Source organism: Anser cygnoides, chromosome 8, assembly GCF_040182565.1.
Source record: "Anser cygnoides isolate HZ-2024a breed goose chromosome 8, Taihu_goose_T2T_genome, whole genome shotgun sequence".
Lineage (NCBI taxonomy): Eukaryota > Metazoa > Chordata > Aves > Anseriformes > Anatidae > Anser > Anser cygnoides.
The window spans coordinates 534,917-556,401 of NC_089880.1; positions in this window are offsets into that span (position 1 = coordinate 534,917).

Below are 21,485 nucleotides of genomic sequence, written 5' to 3' on the forward strand. Positions count from 1 at the left end.
CCAGAGAGTGCACTGGCACCACTGGGGATGCAGTGCAGTGAGTCCAGAGAGTGCACTGGCACCACTGGGGATGCACTGCAGTGAGTCCAGAGAGTGCTCTGGGAACATTGGGGATGCAGTGCAGTGAGTGCAGAGAGTGCACTGGCACCACTGGGGATGCAGTGCAGTGAGTCCAGAGAGTGCACTGGCACCACTGGGGATGCACTGCAGTGAGTCCAGAGAGTGCACTGGTACCACTGGGGATGCACTGCAGTGAGTCCAGAGAGTGCACTGGCACCACTGGGGATGCACTGCAGTGAGTCCAGAGAGTGCAGAGGCACCACTGTTGATGCAGTGCTGCGACTCCAGAGAGTGCACTGGCACCACTGGGGATGCAGTGCAGTGAGTCCAGAGAGTGCACTGGCACCACTGGGGATGCACTGCAGTGAGTCCAGAGAGTACACTGGCACCACTGGGGATGCAATGCAGTGAGTGCAGAGAGTGCACTGGCACCACTGGGGATGCACTGCAGTGACTCAAAAGAGTGCACTGGCACCACTGCGGATGCACTGCAGTGAGTCCGGAGAGTGCACTGGCACCAATGGTGATGCAGTGCAGTGAGTCCAGAGAGTGCAGTGGCACCACTTGGGATGCAGTGCAGTGAGTCCAGAGAGTGCACTGGCACCACTGGGGATGCAATGCAGTGAGTCCAGAGAGTGCACTGGCACCACTGGGGATGCAGTGCAGTGAGTCCAGAGAGTGCACTGGCACCACTGGGGATGCACTGCAGTGACTCGAAAGAGTGCACTGGCACCACTGCGGATGCACTGCAGTGAGTCCGGAGAGTGCCCTGGCACCAATGGTGATGCAGTGCAGTGAGTCCAGAGAGTGCACTGGCACCACTGGGGATGCAATGCAGTGAGTCCAGAGAGTGCACTGGCACCACTGGGATGCAGTGCAGTGAGTCCACAGAGTGCACTGGCACCACAGGGGATACACTGCAGTGAGTGCAGAGAGTGCACTGGCACCACTGGGGACGCAGTGCAGTGACTACAGAGAGTGCACTGGCACCATTGGGGATGCAGTGCAGTGAGTCCAGAGAGTGCACTGGCACCAGTGGGGATGCACTGCAGTGGGTCCAGAGAGTGCACTGGCACCACTGGGTATGCAGTGCAGTGAGTCCAGAGAGTGCACTGGCACCACTGGGAATGCAGTGCAGTGAGTCCAGAGAGTGCACTGGCACCACTGGGGATGCACTGCAGTGACTCCAGAGAGTGCACTGGCACCACTGGTGATGCACTGCAGTGAGTCCAGAGAGTGCACTGGCACCACTGGGGATGCACTGCAGTGAGTCCAGAGAGTGCACTGGCACCACTGGGTATGCAGTGCAGTGACTCAAGAGAGTGCACAGGCACCACTGGGGATGCAGTGCAGTGAGTCCAGAGAGTGCAATGGAACCACTGGGGATGCAGTGCAGTGAGTCCAGAGAGTGCACTGGCACTTCTGGGGATGCAGTGCAGTGAGTGCAGAGAGTGCACTGGCACAACAGGGGATGCACTGCAGTGACTCCAGAAAGTGCACTGGCACCACTGGGGATGCACTGCAGTGAGTCCAGAGAGTGCACTGGCACCACTGGGGATGCAGTGCAGTGAGTCCAGAGAGTACACTGGCACCACTGGGGATGCACTGCAGTGAGTCCAGAGAGTGTACTGGCACCACAGGGGATGCAGTGCAGTGAGTCCAGAGAGTGCACTGGCTCCACTGGGGATGCACCCCGGTGAGTCCAGAGAGTGCACTGGCACCACTGGGGATGCAGTGCAGTGAGTCCAGAGACTGCACTGGCACCACTGGGGATGCAGTGAGTCCAGACAGTGCACTGGCACCACTGGGGATGCACTGCAGTGAGTCCAGAGAGTGCAGTGGCACCATTGGGGATGAAGTGCACTGAGTTCAGAGAGTGCACTGGCACTACTGGGGATGCAGTGCACTGAGTACAGAGAGTGCAAAGGCACCACAAGGGATGCACTGCAGTGAGTCCAGAGAGTGCACTGGCACCACTGGGGATGCAGTGCAGTGAGTCCAGAGAGTGCACTGGCACCACTGGGGATGCACTACAGTGAGTCCAGAGAGTGAACTGGCACCACTGGGGATGCAGTGCAGTGACTCCAGAGAGTGCAGAGGCACCACTGTTGATGCAGTGCAGTGAGTGCAGAGAGTGCACTGGCACCAGTGCGGAAGCACTGCAGTGAGTCCAGAGAGTGCACTGGCACCACTGGGGATGCAGTGCAGTGAGTCCAGAGAGTGCACTGTCAGCACTGGGGATGCAGTGCAGTGAGTCCAGAGAGTGCACTGGCACCACTGGGGATGCAGTGCAGTGAGTCCAGAGAGTGCACTAGCACCAATGGGATGCAGTGCAGTGAGTCCAGAGAGTGCACTGGCGCCACTGGGGATGCACTGCAGTGAGTCCAGAGAGTGCACTGGCACCACTGGGGATGCAGTGCAGTGAGTCCAGAGAGTGCACTGGCACCACTGGGAATGCAGTGCAGTGACTCCAGAGAGTGCACTGGCAACACTGGGGATGCATTGCAGTGAGTCCACAGAGTGCACTGGCACCACTGGGGATGCAGTGCAGTGAGTCCAGAGAGTGCACTGGCACCACTGGGGATGCACCCCGTTGAGTCCAGAGAGTGCACTGGCACCACTGGGGATGCACCCCGGTGAGTCCAGAGAGTGCACTGGCACCACTGGGGATGCACTGCAGTGAGTCCAGAGAGTGCACTGGCCCCACAGGGGATGTAGTGCAGTGAGTCCAGAGAGTGCACTGGCACCACTGGGGATGCACTGCAGTGACTCGAAAGAGTGCACTGGCACCACTGCGGATGCACTGCAGTGAGTCCGGAGAGTGCCCTGGCACCAATGGTGATGCAGTGCAGTGAGTCCAGAGAGTGCATTGGCACCACTGGGGATGCAATGCAGTGAGTCCAGAGAGTGCACTGGCACCACTGGAGATGAAGTGCAGTGAGTCCAGAGAGTGCACTGGCACCACTGTGGATGCACTGCAGTGAGTCCAGAGAGTGCACTGGCACCGCTGGTGATGCAGTGCGGTAAGTGCAGAGAGTACACTTGCACCACTGGGGATGCACTGCAGTGAGTCCAGAGAGTGTACTGGCACCACAGGGGATGCAGTGCAGTGAGTCCAGAGAGTGCACTGGCACCACTGGGGATGCACCCCGGTGAGTCCAGAGAGTGCACTGGCACCACTTGGGATACAGTGCAGTGAGTCCAGAGACTGCACTGGCACCACTGGGGTTTTAGTGCAGTGAGTCCAGAGAGTGCACTGGCACCACTGGGGATGCAGTGCAGTGAGTCCAGAGAGTGCACTGGCACCAGTGGGGAAGCACTGCAGTGAGTCCAGAGAGTGCACTGGCACCACTGGGGATGCACTGCACTGAGTCCAGAGAGTGCACTGACACCACTGGGGATCCAATGCAGTGAGTCCAGAGAGTGCAATGGAACCACTGGGGATGCAGTGCAGTGAGTCCAGAGAGTGCACTGGCACTTCTGGGGATGCAGTGCAGTGAGTACAGAGAGTGCACTGGCACAACAGGGGATGCACTGCAGTGACTCCAGAAAGTGCACTGGCACCACTGGGGATGCACTGCAGTGAGTCCAGAGAGTGCACTGGCACCGCTGGTGATGCAGTGCGGTAAGTGCAGAGAGTACACTGGCACCTCTGGGGATGCACTGCAGTGAGTCCAGAGAGTGTACTGGCACCACAGGGGATGCAGTGCAGTGAGTCCAGAGAGTGCACTGGCACCACTGGGGATGCACCCCGGTGAGTCCAGAGAGTGCACTGGCACCACTTGGGATGCAGTGCAGTGAGTCCAGAGACTGCACTGGCACCACTGGGGTTTTCGTGCAGTGAGTCCAGAGAGTGCACTGGCACCAATGGGGATGCAGTGCTGTGAGTCCAGAGAGTGCCCTGGCACCACTGGGGATGCAGTGAGTCCAGAGAGTGCACTGGCACCACTGGGGATGCACTGCAGTGAGACCAGAGAGTTCTCTGGCACCACTGGGGATGCAGTTTAGTGAGTCCAGAGAGTGCACCGGCTCCAATGGCGATACACTGCAGTGACTCCAGAGAGTGCACTGGCACCACTGGGGATGCAGTGCAGTGAGTCCAGAGAGTGCACTGGCACCACTGGGGATGCAGTGCAGTGAGTCCAGAGAGTGCTCTGGCACCACTGAGCTACACTGCAGTGAGTCCAGTAGTTGCACTGGCACCACTGGGGATGCACTGCTGTGAGTCCAGAGAATACACTGGCACCACTGGGGATGCAGTGCAGTGAGTGCAGAGAGTGCACTGGCAACACTGGGGATGCAGTGCAGTGAGTCCAGAGAGTGCACTGGCACCACTGGGGATGCACTGCAGTGAGTCCAGAGAGTGCACTGGCACCACTGGGGATGCACTGCAGTGAGTCCAGAGAGTGCACTGGCACCACTGGGGATGCACTGCAGTCAGTCCAGAGAGTGCAGTGGCACCATTGGGGATGCAGTGCACTGAGTCCAGAGAGTGCACTGGCACCACTGGGGATGCAGTGCACTGAGTCCAGAGAGTGCACTGGCACCACTGGGGATGCAGTGCAGTGAGTCCTGAGAGTGCAAAGGCACCACTGGGATGCACTGCAGTGAGTCCAGAGAGTGCACTGGCACCACTGGGGATGCAGTGCAGTGAGTCCAGAGAGTGCACTGGCACCACTGGGGATGCACTACAGTGAGTCCAGAGAGTGCACTGGCACCACTGGGGATGCAGTGCAGTGACTCCAGAGAGTGCAGAGGCACCACTGTTGATGCAGTGCAGTGAGTGCAGAGAGTGCAGTGGCACCAGTGCGGAAGCACTGCAGTGAGTCCAGAGAGTGCACTGGCACCACTGGGGATGCATTGCAGTGAGTCCAGAGAGTGCACTGGCACAACAGGGGATGCAGTACAGTGAGTCCAGAGAGTGCACTGGCACCACTGGGGATGCAGTGCAGTGAGTCCAGAGAGTGCACTGGCACCACTGGGGATGCACTGCAATGAGTCCAGAGAATGCACTGGCACTAATGGGGATGCAGTGCAGTGACTCGAAAGAGTGCACTGGCACCACTGCGGATGCACTGCAGTGAGTCCGGAGAGTGCCCTGGCACCAATGGTGATGCAGTGCAGTGAGTCCAGAGAGTGCAGTGGCACCACTGGGGATGCAGTGCAGTGAGTCCAGAGAGTGCACTGGCACCACTGGGGATGCAGTGCAGTGAGTCCAGAGAGTGCACTGGCACCACTGGGGATGCACTGCAGTGAGTCCAGAGAGTGCTCTGGGAACATTGGGGATGCAGTGCAGTGAGTGCAGAGAGTGCACTGGCACCACTGGGGATGCAGTGCAGTGAGTCCAGAGAGTGCACTGGCACCACTGGGGATGCACTGCAGTGAGTCCAGAGAGTGCACTGGTACCACTGGGGATGCACTGCAGTGAGTCCAGAGAGTGCACTGGCACCACTGGGGATGCACTGCAGTGAGTCCAGAGAGTGCAGAGGCACCACTGTTGATGCAGTGCTGCGACTCCAGAGAGTGCACTGGCACCACTGGGGATGCAGTGCAGTGAGTCCAGAGAGTGCACTGGCACCACTGGGGATGCACTGCAGTGAGTCCAGAGAGTACACTGGCACCACTGGTGATGCAATGCAGTGAGTGCAGAGAGTGCACTGGCACCACTGGGGATGCACTGCAGTGAGTCCAGAGAGTGCACTGGCACCACTGCGGATGCACTGCAGTGAGTCCGGAGAGTGCCCTGGCACCAATGGTGATGCAGTGCAGTGAGTCCAGAGAGTGCACTGGCACCACTGGGATGCAGTGCAGTGAGTCCACAGATTGCACTGGCACCACAGGGGATACACTGCAGTGAGTGCAGAGAGTGCACTGGCACCACTGGGGACGCAGTGCAGTGACTACAGAGAGTGCACTGGCACCATTGGGGATGCAGTGCACTGAGTCCAGAGAGTGCACTGGCACCAGTGGGGATGCACTGCAGTGGGTCCAGAGAGTGCACTGGCACCACTGGGTATGCAGTGCAGTGAGTCCAGAGAGTGCACTGGCACCACTGGGAATGCAGTGCAGTGAGTCCAGAGAGTGCACTGGCACCACTGGGGATGCAGTGCAGTGACTCCAGAGAGTGCACTGGCACCACTGGTGATGCACTGCAGTGAGTCCAGAGAGTGCACTGGCACCACTGGGGATGCACTGCAGTGAGTCCAGAGAGTGCACTGGCACCACTGGGTATGCAGTGCAGTGACTCAAGAGAGTGCACAGGCACCACTGGGGATGCAGTGCAGTGAGTCCAGAGAGTGCAATGGAACCACTGGGGATGCAGTGCAGTGAGTCCAGAGAGTGCACTGGCACTTCTGGGGATGCAGTGCAGTGAGTGCAGAGAGTGCACTGGCACAACAGGGGATGCACTGCAGTGACTCCAGAAAGTGCACTGGCACCACTGGGGATGCACTGCAGTGAGTCCAGAGAGTGCACTGGCACCACTGGGGATGCAGTGCAGTGAGTCCAGAGAGTACACTGGCACCACTGGGGATGCACTGCAGTGAGTCCAGAGAGTGTACTGGCACAACAGGGGATGCAGTGCAGTGAGTCCAGAGAGTGCACTGGCTCCACTGGGGATGCACCCCGGTGAGTCCAGAGAGTGCACTGGCACCACTGGGGATGCAGTGCAGTGAGTCCAGAGACTGCACTGGCACCACTGGGGATGCAGTGAGTCCAGACAGTGCACTGGCACCACTGGGGATGCACTGCAGTGAGTCCAGAGAGTGCAGTGGCACCATTGGGGATGAAGTGCACTGAGTTCAGAGAGTGCACTGGCACCACTGGGGATGCAGTGCACTGAGTACAGAGAGTGCAAAGGCACCACAAGTGATGCACTGCAGTGAGTCCAGAGAGTGCACTGGCACCACTGGGGATGCAGTGCAGTGAGTCCAGAGAGTGCACTGGCACCACTGGGGATGCACTACAGTGAGTCCAGAGAGTGAACTGGCACCACTGGGGATGCAGTGCAGTGACTCCAGAGAGTGCAGAGGCACCACTGTTGATGCAGTGCAGTGAGTGCAGAGAGTGCACTGGCACCAGTGCGGAAGCACTGCAGTGAGTCCAGAGAGTGCACTGGCACCACTGGGGATGCAGTGCAGTGAGTCCAGAGAGTGCACTGGCACAACTGGGGATGCAGTGCAGTGAGTCCAGAGAGTGCACTGGCACCACTGGGAATGCAGTGCAGTGAGTCCAGAGAGTGCACTAGCACCAATGGGATGCAGTGCAGTGAGTCCAGAGAGTGCACTGGCGCCACTGGGGATGCACTGCAGTGAGTCCAGAGAGTGCACTGGCACCACTGGGGATGCAGTGCAGTGAGTCCAGAGAGTGCACTGGCACCACTGGGAATGCAGTGCAGTGACTCCAGAGAGTGCACTGGCAACACTGGGGATGCATTGCAGTGAGTCCACAGAGTGCACTGGCACCACTGGGGATGCAGTGCACTGAGTCCAGAGAGTGCACTGGCACCACTGGGGATGCACCCCGGTGAGTCCAGAGAGTGCACTGGCACCACTGGGGATGCACTGCAGTGAGTCCAGAGAGTGCACTGGCCCCACAGGGGATGTAGTGCAGTGAGTCCAGAGAGTGCACTGGCACCACTGGGGATGCACTGCAGTGACTCGAAAGAGTGCACTGGCACCACTGCGGATGCACTGCAGTGAGTCCGGAGAGTGCCCTGGCACCAATGGTGATGCAGTGCAGTGAGTCCAGAGAGTGCATTGGCACCACTGGGGATGCAATGCAGTGAGTCCAGAGAGTGCACTGGCATCACTGGAGATGAAGTGCAGTGAGTCCAGAGAGTGCACTGGCACCACTGTGGATGCACTGCAGTGAGTCCAGAGAGTGCACTGGCACCGCTGGTGATGCAGTGCGGTAAGTGCAGAGAGTACACTTGCACCACTGGGGATGCACTGCAGTGAGTCCAGAGAGTGTACTGGCACCACAGGGGATGCAGTGCAGTGAGTCCAGAGAGTGCACTGGCACCACTGGGGATGCACCCCGGTGAGTCCAGAGAGTGCACTGGCACCACTGGGGTTTTAGTGCAGTGAGTCCAGAGAGTGCACTGGCACCACTGGGGATGCAGTGCAGTGAGTCCAGAGAGTGCACTGGCACCAGTGGGGAAGCACTGCAGTGAGTCCAGAGAGTGCACTGGCACCACTGGGGATGCAGTGCAGTGAGTCCAGAGAGTGCACTGGCACCACTGGGGATGCACTACAGTGAGTCCAGAGAGTGCACTGGCACCACTGGGGATGCAGTGCAGTGACTCCAGAGAGTGCAGAGGCACCACTGTTGATGCAGTGCAGTGAGTGCAGAGAGTGCAGTGGCACCAGTGCGGAAGCACTGCAGTGAGTCCAGAGAGTGCACTGGCACCACTGGGGATGCATTGCAGTGAGTCCAGAGAGTGCACTGGCACAACAGGGGATGCAGTACAGTGAGTCCAGAGAGTGCACTGGCACCACTGGGGATGCAGTGCAGTGACTCCAGAGAGTGCACTAGCACCAATGGGATGCAGTGCAGTGAGTCCAGAGAGTGCACTGGCGCCACTGGGGACGCACTGCAGTGAGTCCAGAGACTGCACTGGCACCACTGGGGATGCAGTGCAGTGAGTCCAGAGAGTGCACTGTCAGCACTGGGGATGCAGTGCAGTGAGTCCAGAGAGTGCACTGGCACCACTGGGGATGCACTGCAGTGACTCCAGAGACTGCACTGGCACCACTGGGGATGCAGTGCAGTGAGTCCAGAGAGTGCACTGGCACCACTGGGGATGCACTGCAGTGAGTCCAGAGAGTGCTCTGGGAACATTGGGGATGCAGTGCAGTGAGTGCAGAGAGTGCACTGGCACCACTGGGGATGCAGTGCAGTGAGTCCAGAGAGTGCACTGGCACCACTGGGGATGCACTGCAGTGAGTCCAGAGAGTGCACTGGTACCACTGGGGATGCACTGCAGTGAGTCCAGAGAGTGCACTGGCACCACTGGGGATGCACTGCAGTGAGTCCAGAGAGTGCAGAGGCACCACTGTTGATGCAGTGCTGCGACTCCAGAGAGTGCACTGGCACCACTGGGGATGCAGTGCAGTGAGTCCAGAGAGTGCACTGGCACCACTGGGGATGCACTGCAGTGAGTCCAGAGAGTACACTGGCACCACTGGTGATGCAATGCAGTGAGTGCAGAGAGTGCACTGGCACCACTGGGGATGCACTGCAGTGAGTCCAGAGAGTGCACTGGCACCACTGCGGATGCACTGCAGTGAGTCCGGAGAGTGCCCTGGCACCAATGGTGATGCAGTGCAGTGAGTCCAGAGAGTGCACTGGCACCACTGGGATGCAGTGCAGTGAGTCCACAGATTGCACTGGCACCACAGGGGATACACTGCAGTGAGTGCAGAGAGTGCACTGGCACCACTGGGGACGCAGTGCAGTGACTACAGAGAGTGCACTGGCACCATTGGGGATGCAGTGCACTGAGTCCAGAGAGTGCACTGGCACCAGTGGGGATGCACTGCAGTGGGTCCAGAGAGTGCACTGGCACCACTGGGTATGCAGTGCAGTGAGTCCAGAGAGTGCACTGGCACCACTGGGAATGCAGTGCAGTGAGTCCAGAGAGTGCACTGGCACCACTGGGGATGCAGTGCAGTGACTCCAGAGAGTGCACTGGCACCACTGGTGATGCACTGCAGTGAGTCCAGAGAGTGCACTGGCACCACTGGGGATGCACTGCAGTGAGTCCAGAGAGTGCACTGGCACCACTGGGTATGCAGTGCAGTGACTCAAGAGAGTGCACAGGCACCACTGGGGATGCAGTGCAGTGAGTCCAGAGAGTGCAATGGAACCACTGGGGATGCAGTGCAGTGAGTCCAGAGAGTGCACTGGCACTTCTGGGGATGCAGTGCAGTGAGTGCAGAGAGTGCACTGGCACAACAGGGGATGCACTGCAGTGACTCCAGAAAGTGCACTGGCACCACTGGGGATGCACTGCAGTGAGTCCAGAGAGTGCACTGGCACCACTGGGGATGCAGTGCAGTGAGTCCAGAGAGTACACTGGCACCACTGGGGATGCACTGCAGTGAGTCCAGAGAGTGTACTGGCACAACAGGGGATGCAGTGCAGTGAGTCCAGAGAGTGCACTGGCTCCACTGGGGATGCACCCCGGTGAGTCCAGAGAGTGCACTGGCACCACTGGGGATGCAGTGCAGTGAGTCCAGAGACTGCACTGGCACCACTGGGGATGCAGTGAGTCCAGACAGTGCACTGGCACCACTGGGGATGCACTGCAGTGAGTCCAGAGAGTGCAGTGGCACCATTGGGGATGAAGTGCACTGAGTTCAGAGAGTGCACTGGCACCACTGGGGATGCAGTGCACTGAGTACAGAGAGTGCAAAGGCACCACAAGTGATGCACTGCAGTGAGTCCAGAGAGTGCACTGGCACCACTGGGGATGCAGTGCAGTGAGTCCAGAGAGTGCACTGGCACCACTGGGGATGCACTACAGTGAGTCCAGAGAGTGAACTGGCACCACTGGGGATGCAGTGCAGTGACTCCAGAGAGTGCAGAGGCACCACTGTTGATGCAGTGCAGTGAGTGCAGAGAGTGCACTGGCACCAGTGCGGAAGCACTGCAGTGAGTCCAGAGAGTGCACTGGCACCACTGGGGATGCAGTGCAGTGAGTCCAGAGAGTGCACTGGCACAACTGGGGATGCAGTGCAGTGAGTCCAGAGAGTGCACTGGCACCACTGGGAATGCAGTGCAGTGAGTCCAGAGAGTGCACTAGCACCAATGGGATGCAGTGCAGTGAGTCCAGAGAGTGCACTGGCGCCACTGGGGATGCACTGCAGTGAGTCCAGAGAGTGCACTGGCACCACTGGGGATGCAGTGCAGTGAGTCCAGAGAGTGCACTGGCACCACTGGGAATGCAGTGCAGTGACTCCAGAGAGTGCACTGGCAACACTGGGGATGCATTGCAGTGAGTCCACAGAGTGCACTGGCACCACTGGGGATGCAGTGCACTGAGTCCAGAGAGTGCACTGGCACCACTGGGGATGCACCCCGGTGAGTCCAGAGAGTGCACTGGCACCACTGGGGATGCACTGCAGTGAGTCCAGAGAGTGCACTGGCCCCACAGGGGATGTAGTGCAGTGAGTCCAGAGAGTGCACTGGCACCACTGGGGATGCACTGCAGTGACTCGAAAGAGTGCACTGGCACCACTGCGGATGCACTGCAGTGAGTCCGGAGAGTGCCCTGGCACCAATGGTGATGCAGTGCAGTGAGTCCAGAGAGTGCATTGGCACCACTGGGGATGCAATGCAGTGAGTCCAGAGAGTGCACTGGCATCACTGGAGATGAAGTGCAGTGAGTCCAGAGAGTGCACTGGCACCACTGTGGATGCACTGCAGTGAGTCCAGAGAGTGCACTGGCACCGCTGGTGATGCAGTGCGGTAAGTGCAGAGAGTACACTTGCACCACTGGGGATGCACTGCAGTGAGTCCAGAGAGTGTACTGGCACCACAGGGGATGCAGTGCAGTGAGTCCAGAGAGTGCACTGGCACCACTGGGGATGCACCCCGGTGAGTCCAGAGAGTGCACTGGCACCACTGGGGTTTTAGTGCAGTGAGTCCAGAGAGTGCACTGGCACCACTGGGGATGCAGTGCAGTGAGTCCAGAGAGTGCACTGGCACCAGTGGGGAAGCACTGCAGTGAGTCCAGAGAGTGCACTGGCACCACTGGGGATGCAGTGCAGTGAGTCCAGAGAGTGCACTGGCACCACTGGGGATGCACTACAGTGAGTCCAGAGAGTGCACTGGCACCACTGGGGATGCAGTGCAGTGACTCCAGAGAGTGCAGAGGCACCACTGTTGATGCAGTGCAGTGAGTGCAGAGAGTGCAGTGGCACCAGTGCGGAAGCACTGCAGTGAGTCCAGAGAGTGCACTGGCACCACTGGGGATGCATTGCAGTGAGTCCAGAGAGTGCACTGGCACAACAGGGGATGCAGTACAGTGAGTCCAGAGAGTGCACTGGCACCACTGGGGATGCAGTGCAGTGACTCCAGAGAGTGCACTAGCACCAATGGGATGCAGTGCAGTGAGTCCAGAGAGTGCACTGGCGCCACTGGGGACGCACTGCAGTGAGTCCAGAGACTGCACTGGCACCACTGGGGATGCAGTGCAGTGAGTCCAGAGAGTGCACTGTCAGCACTGGGGATGCAGTGCAGTGAGTCCAGAGAGTGCACTGGCACCACTGGGGATGCACTGCAGTGACTCCAGAGACTGCACTGGCACCAATGGGGATGCACTGCAGTGAGTCCAGAGAATGCACTGGCACCACTGGGGATGCAGTGCAGTGACTCGAAAGAGTGCACTGGCACCACTGGGAATGCACTGCAGTGAGTCCGGAGAGTGCCCTGGCACCAATGGTGATGCAGTGCAGTGATCCAGAGAGTGCACTGGAACCACCAGGGATGCAGTGCAGTGAGTCCAGAGAGTGCACTGGCACCACTGGGGATGCAGTGCAGTGACTCCAGAGAGTGCACTGGAACCTCAGGGGCTGCACTGCAGTGAGTCCAGAGAGTGCACTGGCACCACTGGGGATGCAGTGCAGTGAGTCCAGAGAGTGCACTGTCAGCACTGGGGATGCAGTGCAGTGAGTCCAGAGAGTGCACTGGCACCACTGGCGATGCAGTGCAGTGAGTCCAGAGAGTGCACTGGCACCACTGGGGATGCAGTGCAGTGAGTCCAGAGAGTGCACTGGCACAAAAGGGGATGCACTGCAGTGAGTCCAGAGAGTGCACTGGCACCACTGGGGATGCAGTGCAGTGAGTCCAGAGAGTGCACTGTCAGCACTGGGGATGCAGTGCAGTGAGTCCAGAGAGTGCACTGGCACCACTGGGGATGCACTGCAGTGACTCCAGAGACTGCACTGGCACCAATGGGGATGCACTGCAGTGAGTCCAGAGAATGCACTGGCACCACTGGGGATGCAGTTCAGTGACTCGAAAGAGTGCACTGGCACCACTGGGGATGCACTGCACTGAGTCCAGAGAGTGCACTGACACCACTGGGGATCCAATGCAGTGAGTCCAGAGAGTGCAATGGAACCACTGGGGATGCAGTGCAGTGAGTCCAGAGAGTGCACTGGCACTTCTGGGGATGCAGTGCAGTGAGTACAGAGAGTGCACTGGCACAACAGGGGATGCACTGCAGTGACTCCAGAAAGTGCACTGGCACCACTGGGGATGCACTGCAGTGAGTCCAGAGAGTGCACTGGCACCGCTGGTGATGCAGTGCGGTAAGTGCAGAGAGTACACTGGCACCTCTGGGGATGCACTGCAGTGAGTCCAGAGAGTGTACTGGCACCACAGGGGATGCAGTGCAGTGAGTCCAGAGAGTGCACTGGCACCACTGGGGATGCACCCCGGTGAGTCCAGAGAGTGCACTGGCACCACTTGGGATGCAGTGCAGTGAGTCCAGAGACTGCACTGGCACCACTGGGGTTTTCGTGCAGTGAGTCCAGAGAGTGCACTGGCACCAATGGGGATGCAGTGCTGTGAGTCCAGAGAGTGCCCTGGCACCACTGGGGATGCAGTGAGTCCAGAGAGTGCACTGGCACCACTGGGGATGCACTGCAGTGAGACCAGAGAGTTCTCTGGCACCACTGGGGATGCAGTTTAGTGAGTCCAGAGAGTGCACCGGCTCCAATGGCGATACACTGCAGTGACTCCAGAGAGTGCACTGGCACCACTGGGGATGCAGTGCAGTGAGTCCAGAGAGTGCACTGGCACCACTGGGGATGCAGTGCAGTGAGTCCAGAGAGTGCTCTGGCACCACTGAGCTACACTGCAGTGAGTCCAGTAGTTGCACTGGCACCACTGGGGATGCACTGCTGTGAGTCCAGAGAATACACTGGCACCACTGGGGATGCAGTGCAGTGAGTGCAGAGAGTGCACTGGCAACACTGGGGATGCAGTGCAGTGAGTCCAGAGAGTGCACTGGCACCACTGGGGATGCACTGCAGTGAGTCCAGAGAGTGCACTGGCACCACTGGGGATGCACTGCAGTGAGTCCAGAGAGTGCACTGGCACCACTGGGGATGCACTGCAGTCAGTCCAGAGAGTGCAGTGGCACCATTGGGGATGCAGTGCACTGAGTCCAGAGAGTGCACTGGCACTACTGGGGATGCAGTGCACTGAGTCCAGAGAGTGCACTGGCACCACTGGGGATGCAGTGCAGTGAGTCCTGAGAGTGCAAAGGCACCACTGGGATGCACTGCAGTGAGTCCAGAGAGTGCACTGGCACCACTGGGGATGCAGTGCAGTGAGTCCAGAGAGTGCACTGGCACCACTGGGGATGCACTACAGTGAGTCCAGAGAGTGCACTGGCACCACTGGGGATGCAGTGCAGTGACTCCAGAGAGTGCAGAGGCACCACTGTTGATGCAGTGCAGTGAGTGCAGAGAGTGCAGTGGCACCAGTGCGGAAGCACTGCAGTGAGTCCAGAGAGTGCACTGGCACCACTGGGGATGCATTGCAGTGAGTCCAGAGAGTGCACTGGCACAACAGGGGATGCAGTGCAGTGAGTCCAGAGAGTGCACTGGCACCACTGGGGATGCACTGCAATGAGTCCAGAGAATGCACTGGCACTAATGGGGATGCAGTGCAGTGACTCGAAAGAGTGCACTGGCACCACTGCGGATGCACTGCAGTGAGTCCGGAGAGTGCCCTGGCACCAATGGTGATGCAGTGCAGTGAGTCCAGAGAGTGCAGTGGCACCACTGGGGATGCAGTGCAGTGAGTCCAGAGAGTGCACTGGCACCACTGGGGATGCAGTGCAGTGAGTCCAGAGAGTGCACTGGCACCACTGGGGATGCACTGCAGTGAGTCCAGAGAGTGCTCTGGGAACATTGGGGATGCAGTGCAGTGAGTGCAGAGAGTGCACTGGCACCACTGGGGATGCAGTGCAGTGAGTCCAGAGAGTGCACTGGCACCACTGGGGATGCACTGCAGTGAGTCCAGAGAGTGCACTGGTACCACTGGGGATGCACTGCAGTGAGTCCAGAGAGTGCACTGGCACCACTGGGGATGCACTGCAGTGAGTCCAGAGAGTGCAGAGGCACCACTGTTGATGCAGTGCTGCGACTCCAGAGAGTGCACTGGCACCACTGGGGATGCAGTGCAGTGAGTCCAGAGAGTGCACTGGCACCACTGGGGATGCACTGCAGTGAGTCCAGAGAGTACACTGGCACCACTGGTGATGCAATGCAGTGAGTGCAGAGAGTGCACTGGCACCACTGGGGATGCACTGCAGTGAGTCCAGAGAGTGCACTGGCACCACTGCGGATGCACTGCAGTGAGTCCGGAGAGTGCCCTGGCACCAATGGTGATGCAGTGCAGTGAGTCCAGAGAGTGCACTGGCACCACTGGGATGCAGTGCAGTGAGTCCACAGATTGCACTGGCACCACAGGGGATACACTGCAGTGAGTGCAGAGAGTGCACTGGCACCACTGGGGACGCAGTGCAGTGACTACAGAGAGTGCACTGGCACCATTGGGGATGCAGTGCACTGAGTCCAGAGAGTGCACTGGCACCAGTGGGGATGCACTGCAGTGGGTCCAGAGAGTGCACTGGCACCACTGGGTATGCAGTGCAGTGAGTCCAGAGAGTGCACTGGCACCACTGGGAATGCAGTGCAGTGAGTCCAGAGAGTGCACTGGCACCACTGGGGATGCAGTGCAGTGACTCCAGAGAGTGCACTGGCACCACTGGTGATGCACTGCAGTGAGTCCAGAGAGTGCACTGGCACCACTGGGGATGCACTGCAGTGTGTCCAGAGAGTGCACTGGCACCACTGGGTATGCAGTGCAGTGACTCAAGAGAGTGCACAGGCACCACTGGGGATGCAGTGCAGTGAGTCCAGAGAGTGCAATGGAACCACTGGGGATGCAGTGCAGTGAGTCCAGAGAGTGCACTGGCACTTCTGGGGATGCAGTGCAGTGAGTGCAGAGAGTGCACTGGCACAACAGGGGATGCACTGCAGTGACTCCAGAAAGTGCACTGGCACCACTGGGGATGCACTGCAGTGAGTCCAGAGAGTGCACTGGCACCACTGGGGATGCAGTGCAGTGAGTCCAGAGAGTACACTGGCACAACAGGGGATGCAGTGCAGTGAGTCCAGAGAGTGCACTGGCTCCACTGGGGATGCACCCCGGTGAGTCCAGAGAGTGCACTGGCACCACTGGGGATGCAGTGCAGTGAGTCCAGAGACTGCACTGGCACCACTGGGGATGCAGTGAGTCCAGACAGTGCACTGGCACCACTGGGGATGCACTGCAGTGAGTCCAGAGAGTGCAGTGGCACCATTGGGGATGAAGTGCACTGAGTTCAGAGAGTGCACTGGCACCACTGGGGATGCAGTGCACTGAGTACAGAGAGTGCAAAGGCACCACAAGTGATGCACTGCAGTGAGTCCAGAGAGTGCACTGGCACCACTGGGGATGCAGTGCAGTGAGTCCAGAGAGTGCACTGGCACCACTGGGGATGCACTACAGTGAGTCCAGAGAGTGAACTGGCACCACTGGGGATGCAGTGCAGTGACTCCAGAGAGTGCAGAGGCACCACTGTTGATGCAGTGCAGTGAGTGCAGAGAGTGCACTGGCACCAGTGCGGAAGCACTGCAGTGAGTCCAGAGAGTGCACTGGCACCACTGGGGATGCAGTGCAGTGAGTCCAGAGAGTGCACTGGCACAACTGGGGATGCAGTGCAGTGAGTCCAGAGAGTGCACTGGCACCACTGGGAATGCAGTGCAGTGAGTCCAGAGAGTGCACTAGCACCAATGGGATGCAGTGCAGTGAGTCCAGAGAGTGCACTGGCGCCACTGGGGATGCACTGCAGTGAGTCCAGAGAGTGCACTGGCACCACTGGGGATGCAGTGCAGTGAGTCCAGAGAGTGCACTGGCACCACTGGGAATGCAGTGCAGTGACTCCAGAGAGTGCACTGGCAACACTGGGGATGCATTGCAGTGAGTCCACAGAGTGCACTGGCACCACTGGGGATGCAGTGCACTGAGTCCAGAGAGTGCACTGGCACCACTGGGGATGCACCCCGGTGAGTCCAGAGAGTGCACTGGCACCACTGGGGATGCACTGCAGTGAGTCCAGAGAGTGCACTGGCCCCACAGGGGATGTAGTGCAGTGAGTCCAGAGAGTGCACTGGCACCACTGGGGATGCACTGCAGTGACTCGAAAGAGTGCACTGGCACCACTGCGGATGCACTGCAGTGAGTCCGGAGAGTGCCCTGGCACCAATGGTGATGCAGTGCAGTGAGTCCAGAGAGTGCATTGGCACCACTGGGGATGCAATGCAGTGAGTCCAGAGAGTGCACTGGCATCACTGGAGATGAAGTGCAGTGAGTCCAGAGAGTGCACTGGCACCACTGTGGATGCACTGCAGTGAGTCCAGAGAGTGCACTGGCACCGCTGGTGATGCAGTGCGGTAAGTGCAGAGAGTACACTTGCACCACTGGGGATGCACTGCAGTGAGTCCAGAGAGTGTACTGGCACCACAGGGGATGCAGTGCAGTGAGTCCAGAGAGTGCACTGGCACCACTGGGGATGCACCCCGGTGAGTCCAGAGAGTGCACTGGCACCACTGGGGTTTTAGTGCAGTGAGTCCAGAGAGTGCACTGGCACCACTGGGGATGCAGTGCAGTGAGTCCAGAGAGTGCACTGGCACCAGTGGGGAAGCACTGCAGTGAGTCCAGAGAGTGCACTGGCACCACTGGGGATGCAGTGCAGTGAGTCCAGAGAGTGCACTGGCACCACTGGGGATGCACTACAGTGAGTCCAGAGAGTGCACTGGCACCACTGGGGATGCAGTGCAGTGACTCCAGAGAGTGCAGAGGCACCACTGTTGATGCAGTGCAGTGAGTGCAGAGAGTGCAGTGGCACCAGTGCGGAAGCACTGCAGTGAGTCCAGAGAGTGCACTGGCACCACTGGGGATGCATTGCAGTGAGTCCAGAGAGTGCACTGGCACAACAGGGGATGCAGTACAGTGAGTCCAGAGAGTGCACTGGCACCACTGGGGATGCAGTGCAGTGACTCCAGAGAGTGCACTAGCACCAATGGGATGCAGTGCAGTGAGTCCAGAGAGTGCACTGGCGCCACTGGGGACGCACTGCAGTGAGTCCAGAGACTGCACTGGCACCACTGGGGATGCAGTGCAGTGAGTCCAGAGAGTGCACTGTCAGCACTGGGGATGCAGTGCAGTGAGTCCAGAGAGTGCACTGGCACCACTGGGGATGCACTGCAGTGACTCCAGAGACTGCACTGGCACCAATGGGGATGCACTGCAGTGAGTCCAGAGAATGCACTGGCACCACTGGGGATGCAGTGCAGTGACTCGAAAGAGTGCACTGGCACCACTGGGAATGCACTGCAGTGAGTCCGGAGAGTGCCCTGGCACCAATGGTGATGCAGTGCAGTGATCCAGAGAGTGCACTGGAACCACCAGGGATGCAGTGCAGTGAGTCCAGAGAGTGCACTGGCACCACTGGGGATGCAGTGCAGTGACTCCAGAGAGTGCACTGGAACCTCAGGGGCTGCACTGCAGTGAGTCCAGAGAGTGCACTGGCACCACTGGGGATGCAGTGCAGTGAGTCCAGAGAGTGCACTGTCAGCACTGGGGATGCAGTGCAGTGAGTCCAGAGAGTGCACTGGCACCACTGGCGATGCAGTGCAGTGAGTCCAGAGAGTGCACTGGCACCACTGGGGATGCAGTGCAGTGAGTCCAGAGAGTGCACTGGCACAAAAGGGGATGCACTGCAGTGAGTCCAGAGAGTGCACTGGCACCACTGGGGATGCAGTGCAGTGAGTCCAGAGAGTGCACTGTCAGCACTGGGGATGCAGTGCAGTGAGTCCAGAGAGTGCACTGGCACCACTGGGGATGCACTGCAGTGACTCCAGAGACTGCACTGGCACCAATGGGGATGCACTGCAGTGAGTCCAGAGAATGCACTGGCACCACTGGGGATGCAGTTCAGTGACTCGAAAGAGTGCACTGGCACCACTGGGGATGCACTGCAGTGAGTCCGGAGAGTGCCCTGGCACCAATGGTGATGCAGTGCAGTGATCCAGAGAGTGCACTGGAACCACTGGGGATGCAGTGCAGTGAGTCCAGAGAGTGCACTGGCACCACTGGGGATGCAGTGCAGTGAGTCCAAAGAGTGCACTGGCACCACTGGGTATGCAGTGCAGTTAGTCCATAGAGTGCACTGGCTCCACTGGGGATGCAGTGCAGTGACTCAAGAGAGTGCACAGGCACCACTGGGGATGCAGTGCAGTGAGTCCAGAGAGTGCAATGGAACCACTGGGGATGCAGTGCAGTGAGTGCAGAGAGTGCACTGGCACAACAGGGGATGCACTGCAGTGACTCCAGAAAGTGCACTGGCACCACTGGGGATGCACTGCAGTGAGTCCAGAGAGTGCACTGGCAACACTGGGGATGCAGTGCAGTGAGTCCAGAGAGTACACTGGCACCACTGGGGATGCACTGCAGTGAGTCCAGAGAGTGTACTGGCACCACAGGGGATGCAGTGCAGTGAGTCCAGAGAGTGCATTGGCACCACTGGGGATGCACCCCGGTGAGTCCAGAGAGTGCACTGGCACCACTGGGGATGCAGTGCAGTGAGTCCAGAGACTGCACTGGCACCACTGGGGATGCAGTGAGTCCAGAGAGTGCACTGGCACCACTGGGGATACACTGCAGTGAGTCCAGAGAGTGCAGTGGCACCATTGGGGATGCAGTGCACTGAGTTCAGAGAGTGCACTGGCACCACTGGGGATGCAGTGCACTGAGTCCAGAGAGTGCACTGGCACCACTGGGGATGCAGTTCAGTGAGTCCTGATAGTGCAAAGGCACCACAAGGGATGCACTGCAGTGAGTCCAGAGAGTGCACTGGCACCACTGGGGATGCAGTGCAGTGAGTCCAGAGAGTACACTGGCACCACTGGGGATGCACTACAGTGAGTCCAGAGAGTGCACTGGCACCACTGGGGATGCAGTGCAGTGACTCCAGAGAGTGCAGAGGCACCAATGTTGATGCAGTGCAGTGAGTGCAGAGAGTGCACTGGCACCAGTGCGGAAGCACTGCAGTGAGTCCAGAGAGTGCACTGGCACCACTGGGGATGCAGTGCAGTGAGTGCAGAGAGTGCACTGGCACCACTGGGGATGCAGTGCAGTGAGTCCAGAGAGTGCACTGGCACCACTGGGGATGCAGTGCAGTGAGTCCAGAGAGTGCACTAGCACCAATGGGATGCAGTGCAGTGAGTCCAGAGAGTGCACTGGCGCCACTGGGGATGCACTGCAGTGAGTCCAGAGAGTGCACTGGCACCACTGGGGATGCAGTGCAGTGAGTCCAGAGCAGTGCACTGGCACCACTGGGGATGCAGTGCAGTGACTCCAGAGAGTGCCCTGGCAACACTGGGGATGCATTGCAGTGAGTCCACAGAGTGCACTGGCACCACTGGGGATGCACTGCAGTGAGTCCAGAGAGTGCACTGGCACCACTGGGGATGCACCCCGGTGAGTCCAGAGAGTGCACTGGCACCACTGGGGATGCACCCCGGTGAGTCCAGAGAGTGCACTCGCACCACTGGGGATGCACTGCAGTGAGTCCAGAGAGTGCACTGGCCCCACAGGGGATGTAGTGCAGTGAGTCCAGAGAGGGCACTGGCACCACTGGGGATGCAGTGCAGTGAGTCGAGAGAGTGCCCTGGAACCACTGGGGATGCAGCGCAGTGACTACAGAGAGTGCACTGTCTCCACTGGGGATGCAGTGCAGTGAGTCCAGAGAGTACACTGCCACCACTGGTGATGCAGTGCAGTGAGTCCAGAGAGTGCACTGTCAGCACTGGGGATGCAGTGCAGTGAGTCCAGAGAGTGCACTGGCACCACTGGGGATGCACTGCAGTGAGTCCAGAGAGTGCACTGGCACCACTGGGGATGCAGTGCAGTGAGTCCAGAGAGTGCACTGGCACCACTGGGGATGCAGTGCAGTGAGTCCAGAGAGTGCACTGGCACAAAAGGGGATGCACTGCAGTGAGTCCAGAGAGTGCACTGGCACCACTGGGGATGCAGTGCAGTGAGTCCAGAGAGTGCACTGTCAGCACTGGGGATGCAGTGCAGTGAGTCCAGAGAGTGCACTGGCACCACTGGGGATGCAGTGCAGTGACTCCAGAGACTGCACTGGCACCAATGGGGATGCACTGCAGTGAGTCCAGAGAATGCACTGGCACCACTGGGGATTCAGTTCAGTGACTCGAAAGAGTGCACTGGCACCACTGGGGATGCACTGCAGTGAGTCCAGAGAGTGACCTGGCACCAATGGTGATGCAGTGCAG